The 6,722-nt window shown below is 41.8% G+C and overlaps 1 non-coding gene across 1 annotated transcript; it reads left to right on the top strand.

Annotated features, from left to right (window-relative positions):
* The first annotated feature begins 622 nt into the window (after positions 1 to 622).
* On the top strand, positions 623 to 694 carry TRNAT-CGU (transfer RNA threonine (anticodon CGU)). Its single transcript has one exon. It is a non-coding gene; the product is annotated as a tRNA-Thr (tRNA).
* The last annotated feature ends 6,028 nt before the right edge of the window (positions 695 to 6,722 follow it).

Raw genomic sequence — 6,722 nt, 5'->3', positions numbered from 1 at the left:
GGGAGGCAAAATGCATCTCATCCACACATTTTTGCTGCCACCAACTAACAAATCTAAACAAAGCCTGTCAATTTCTATAAAGTTATTGCTGATAGGCATAAAATATCTCCAGGCTGACATACAGTGCCTGAAAATGAGGAGCACTTTTAAACATTTGCAATGCAGCTATAGTGGAATGTCTTCTAATAAAAACGATTTCCTTTTCGTCTCAGTTCACTGCATTCATGTACCTAGGAAATACTTCATCGTATGAAACATAAACGAATAACGTCCGTGAGGTGAAGTAAACGAAAGTGAAAGCTCGCGGCATCCCCACACCCAACTCAGTGACGTCACGGGTGTAATGAGGCGGGAAAATGAGCGAGCTCGCTTGAAGGAAATGAAACGTTCGTACAAATAGAGCAGCGAGAGTTCAATTAGATATCAATGTTAACGAGCACGGATAATATTCTGCAGCCGCGAGGTTTAACTGGTTTTCGGCTGCGAGTTATCCTACATGGCACTCCGTGCTATGACTGTGCAAAGATAAATATCTAAATAAATAAGAACAAATGCGGTACACTGAAGGCAGTGAACACATGTTCAGGAAAGGTAAGGAGCGTATACTTCCAAGCTAGACGCAGGCGCGGTGGCCAAGTGGTAAGGCGTCGGTCTCGTAAACCGAAGATCACGGGTTCGAACCCCGTCCGTGCCTACCCATTTTTTTTTATTTCCTATTATTGAAGCGTCAACATAACTTTTGAAATCTAGTTATGAAGTAGTCTGCAGCAGAATTCAATGCAAGTACAGCAATATAGATCATGCATTACATTTGTAAAATACATTGGAAATCATTCTTTTTTTTAAGTGTGGGGGAAAGTCAATAAAGCTGCTGCTCTACTTTTTAGACGTTAACCACTTAAGGACCGGGCCTCTTTTTTAGATGTGTTGTTTGCAAGTTAAAAACTGTTTTTTTGCTAGAAAATTACTTAGAACCCCCAAACATTATACATTTTTTTTTATAACACCCCAGAGAATAAAATGGCGGCCGTTGCAATACTTTCTGTCACACTGTATTTGCGCAGCGGTCTTACAAGCGCACTTTTTACAAAAAAAAATACACTGTTTTGAATTAAAAAATAAGACAACAGTAAAGTTAGCCCATTTTTTTTTATATTGTGAAAGATAATATTATACCGAGTAAATTGATACCCAACATGTCACGCTTTAAAATTGCGCCCGCTCGTGGAATGGCGACAAACTTATAAAAATCTCCATAGGCGACATTTAAAAAATTCTACAGGTTGCATGTTTTGCATTAGAGAGGAGGTCTAGGGCTAGAATTATTGCTCTCGCTCTACCGATCGCGGCGATACCTCACATGTGTGGTTTAAACACCGTTTTCCTATGCGGGCGCTACTTACGTATGCGTTCGCTCCTGCACGCGAGCTCGGCAGGGCGGGACGCGTTTAAAAAAAAATTATTTTATTTTTATTATTTATTTTACTTTTTATTTTTTATTTTTACACTGTTTTTAAAAAAAAAAAAAATTGTGTCACTTTTATTCCTATTACAAGGAATGTAAACATCCCTTAATAGAACATAAACATCGTAATAGAAAAAAAAAAGCATGACAGGACCTCTTAAATATGAGATCTGGGGTCAAAAAGACCTCAGATCTCATATTTACACTAAAATGCAATTAAAAAAAAATTGTCATTTAAAAAAATGAAAAAAAAAGACTCTTTAAGAGTTATGGGCAAAAGTGACGTTTTGACGTCACTTCTGCCCTGCAGTGTCATGGAGACGGGTGGTGGCCATCTTCCCCTCACTCATCTCCATGCGCAGCCACGGGAAGGATCTGATTGCCTCTGTCGCTGACGACGGCTACAGTAAGTGGCGGAGGGCACCGGATCGCAGGGGGAGTGGGGGCCCTCTCCCACCGCTAATAAAAGTGATCTTGCGGCGAATCTGCCGCAGAGACCACTTTTATCTTGTACCGGACCGCTGGCCGAACATGGGGATACCGGGGTTATGGCAGCTAGATGCTGCCATAACAGCAATATCCGTCCTCAAAGTGAGGACCTATATCGGCGTGCGGCGGTCCGGAAGTGGTTAATCTCTTGTGTTAACCACTTCAATACCGGACACTTTCACCCCCTTACTGCCCAGGCCAATTTTCAGCTTTTAGCGCTGTCACACTTTGAATGACATTTATGCGGTGATGCTACACTGTACTAAAGTTAACCACTTCAGCTCCGGAAGATTTACCCCCCTTCACAACCAGGCCATTTGTTTGCGATAAGGCACTATGTTATTTTAACTGACATCTGCGTGGTCGTGCGACACTGTACCCAAATAAAATTGACATCCTTTTCTTCCCATTAATAGTACTTTATTTTGGTGGTATTTGATCACCTCTGCGTTTTTTTATTTTTTTGCGCTATAAACAAAAAAAGATCGACAATTTTGAAAAAAAAAAAAACAATATTTTTTACTTTCTGCTATAAAACATATCCAATAAAAAATATAGAAAATCAAATTTCTACCTCAATTTATGCCAATATGTATTCTGCAACATGTTTTTGGTAAAAAAATAGCAATAAGCGTATATTGATTGGTTTGTGCAAAAGTTATAGCGTCTACAAAATATTTTTTTGGAATTCTTATTTACGTATTGTTTTACTAGTAATGGCGGTGATCAGCAACTTATAGCGGGACTGCGGCGGACAAATAGCATAGCTCCCAACTGTCCCTGATTTCGAGGGACTGTCCCTGATTTGAAACAATGTCCCTCTGTCCCTCATTCCTCCTCATTTGTCCCTCATTTTGGTCTGATCTATATAGTTGTATACAAAATTTATCTTTCAAAATGTGTTTCCCAGTGCTACACCATTCATCCAATTTCTAAATTGCTACATTTGTAAATACCAAAAGCCAATATAAATGAGTAGTAGTGGTAAAAAGCACTTGTGGGTTTAGCCAATCATTTAAAAAAAAAATAAAATTCTCCTTTATGGAGGGCGTGGCAGGGGGCGTGTCCTCTGCTTACATACTTTTGCCAATAGGTGTCCCTCATTCCCATTTCAGAAAGTTGGGAGGTATGATATAGGACACCTAACCAACACTTTTGACACTTTTTGGGGACCAGTGACACTAATACAGTGATCGATGCTGAAAATATGCACTGTCACTGTACTAATGACTGGCAGGGAAGGGGTTAACATCAGGCATGCCTCCCAACTTTTTGAGATGGGAATGAGGGACACCTATCAGCCAACGTGTGTAGGCATAGGACACACCCCTTGCCACCCCCCTTAAAGGAGAATTGTACAAAAAAACCAAGATTGGTTAAACCAAAAATTGCTTTTTTTACAACTACTATTCCTTTATATTGACTTTTGGAATTTATAAATGCAGCAATTTAGAAATCAGATGAAAGGTTTAGTGCTGGGGAAAACTTTTTGCTAGATAAAAAGTGCATTTTATATACATCTATATAGATAAGACCAAAATGAGGGACAAATGAGGAGGACAGAGGGACATTGCTCCAAATTAGGGACAGTCCCTCGAAATCAGGGACAGTTCGGAGCTATGCATCGGGGCAATCAAAGTTAAATGTGTTCCTAGGGAGTGCTTGCTAACTGTGTGTGTTTGGGGGGGGCAGGGGGTGCTAGTACTGTAGGAAGGCAGAGATCTGTGTGCCGTGCTTAGCAGAAACACAGGATCAGAGCCTGCTCTTGTCACAGAACGGCGATCTGCCTTGTTTACATAGACAGATTGCCTTTCTGCCTGTTTCCCGGACGATCGGTGGGACCCGCTGATTGTCTCCCGCTGCGTCCAATCACAGCGGGAGCGGGTCGCGGTCAGACCCGGAAGTGCAGAATCACATACAGGTACATGATTCTGCTAAGAGCAGCCGCCTTGTCACAGTAAATGTGCATGGGGTGGTTGGCATCTGGTTAAACTAAAGTTTTATCATTTTTTTTTTTTAAACAAAAAGAGATTTCTTTTGGTGGTATTTAATCACCGCTGGGTTTTTTTATTTTTTTGCTAAACAAAAAAAAAAAAGACCAAAGAAAAAAAAAAAGTCCCTAGTTTCTGAAGATTCAGCCCGTTCTGAAGGACGTCATATGACATCCATTCAGTATGGTAAAGCCACCGCCCCGGCCGTCATTCTGCTATAGGATAGGCGGGCGGGAAGGAGTTATTATATATTCATGAAGAATCGGCGACACCTTTGTTTCTGACAGCGACTTGTGCTCCAAATTCAGGTAGTTCTAAAATGCGCCACTTTACCATTGTGGTGCCATAATTGCGCCTATTTCACAATAAAATACCTACACTTTATATCTTATGAAAGTGAAGCTAATTAAGAGCAGCTCTCTTTTGGCGTACAGAGAGGGACCCTGGCGCACACAGATTATGCAGAAGTGTCTTACATGCGTTCTAAAAGTGGTGCAGCATGGGCCAAGTACACGTTCTAGAAGGTATGTGAATTTGGTGCTTCTAGGCCTCAAGTACACAGAGCCTTAAAAACTCCACATTTAGAGGAGTTGTGCATTTCTTTTCAGCCTCTAAGCACCCCTCTATGTTAGGCTATGTGTCCATGCACATACAGGCATTTACAGGGTATATAAAAAAAAACCCCAAAAAAACAGGGCCAGCGCATTTAGGAGAGGAGCATTTTGCTGCAAAAAAAACAAAACCCAATGCACCTAAACACGTGTAGACACGTCTAAGCCCCGGTTCACACTATTGCGATGCGGGAATCAGCGTCATTCCTGTGCGGGTTCCCGGATCGCATTTGTTAACAGTCCACACTGCCCTCTGCGGAACCACTGCAGGTGTCAATAAAAAGTTAATGACACCCCCAGATCGGTTCGCAGATCGCAGTGCGAACTGTAAATTCAGACAGGAATCGGATCCGATTCCAGTGCAGGGGAAAAAAAAAGTTCCTGAACCTTTTTTTGTGTGAATCCAATGCGAGTTCAGCCGTACAAATGTATGGCTGAATTCTCTTTGCACAGACATCACATGTGATCGGCACAACAATGCGGTGCGGATCACATGCGATTTCTGTGTTTGCATATGTGTGAACCCAGGCTAAACGTGCTTTAGTGCTAGACTCATCAAGCACTTGAGCGTTCATTTATTCCCATTGCCAGAATACATTAATATTCTGACCAATGGAATGAATGAATGCCCAAGTGCTGGATGTGCTTAAATGTGTTTGCAAAATGCGGCTTGATCCACGTTTTTAACGCTTCTTATTCCTCCCCTGGAGCATAGGCATCCAGGGGAGGTGTGCATGGGGCCTTAGAATGCATGTGAGACACTCGCAAAATCTGTCTGCTGCAGCCTTTATGAATTCCAGGGTGTGTGTATTGAAGTTGACATTTATATTTTGCTTATTATTGATCGAAATGTATAAACGACTAAACTGTAAGGCCCCATCCACAAGTGGCGGGCTCTGTTGCAGCCCTCCTGCTCAGCGGTGAATCTGCCTGCTGATCCCTACTGAGCAGACAGATGGTTAGTCTGTATGATCTGCTTATGCAGACCCCGCCCGCTCTCCTCTATGGGCAATCAGATATCAACGGACTGCCAGATGGTTGGGGAATGCATCTCCATATGTCGGCGGGTGTCAATGGACACATGTCTGTTAACACCTGCCGCTCCATAGAGGAGGGTCCAATCAGGTATGCCTGAAAAACTGGCAGGTGTACCCGATCGGTCCGCTCATATGTGAAAGGCGAAATGTGAAGAAAGTTAGGGCTTTTTGACACTGGCATTCCGCCCGACAGACTCTACTTTGCTCATAGGGGGATCGATCCGCTGATCCCCACTGAGCAGGCGGATGACAGTCCGTCTCTGCTCACTGTGCTGAGATGGACCCGTCAGACCCCCGCTCTCCTCTATGGGGAGATCGGATGAAAGCAGACCGCCTGTCCATTTTCATCCTATATCATCCAAACTGATCCTCCAGATGGATGGAAAATAGTGTCTCTATCCATCTGGATTTGGCAGACAAGGTCAGATCGGATATCGGTGGATGTCAGCAAACATGTCACCGATGACATCCGCCGCTTAATAGAGGGGAATGGAGGGTCCGATCAGTTCCGCCTGAAAAACTGACAGACCTAATCGGAAAGCCCGTGTGAAAGGGGCCTTATATGGAATAATAAAATACATGACGTCTGAGGGCTAAAGGGCAGAAATCTAAAATGTGGATATCTCTGCAGACATGTACAGCTTCTCCACACATGAAAAAAAGAGAACCTATCATGTAAAATAGTAGGGCTGCAACTAACGATTATTTTCATAATCGATTCGTTTCCCGATTATTGTTTCGATTAATCGATTATTCGGTTAATAACCTTAAAAAAAAGTGTGGTGTATAATTTAGTTTAATATGTAAAGTTTAAAAAAAAAAGGGAATTTATTCTTAAATATCTCAATGCAGTGGTAAATATAAATTACCAACTTTATAGTTAGGGAGCAAAATCTCTAATCCATTCTGAGAATAAGACAGAGGAGATATACTGTATATACTATTAGAGGAGATATACTGTATATACTATTAGAGGAGATATACTGTATATACTATTAGAGGAGATATACTGTATATACTATTAGAGGAGATATACTGTATATACTATTAGAGGAGATATACTGTATATACTATTAGAGGAGATATACTATTAAAGGGTGAATCTGGTAAATATCATCAGACTCAGAGA

Source organism: Aquarana catesbeiana, linkage group LG06 (genome assembly GCF_042186555.1).
Source record: "Aquarana catesbeiana isolate 2022-GZ linkage group LG06, ASM4218655v1, whole genome shotgun sequence".
In the NCBI taxonomy this organism is placed as follows: Eukaryota; Metazoa; Chordata; class Amphibia; order Anura; family Ranidae; genus Aquarana; species Aquarana catesbeiana.
The sequence above is the reverse complement of the archived record's forward strand: the minus strand, read 5'-3'. Positions and strand labels throughout refer to the sequence as shown.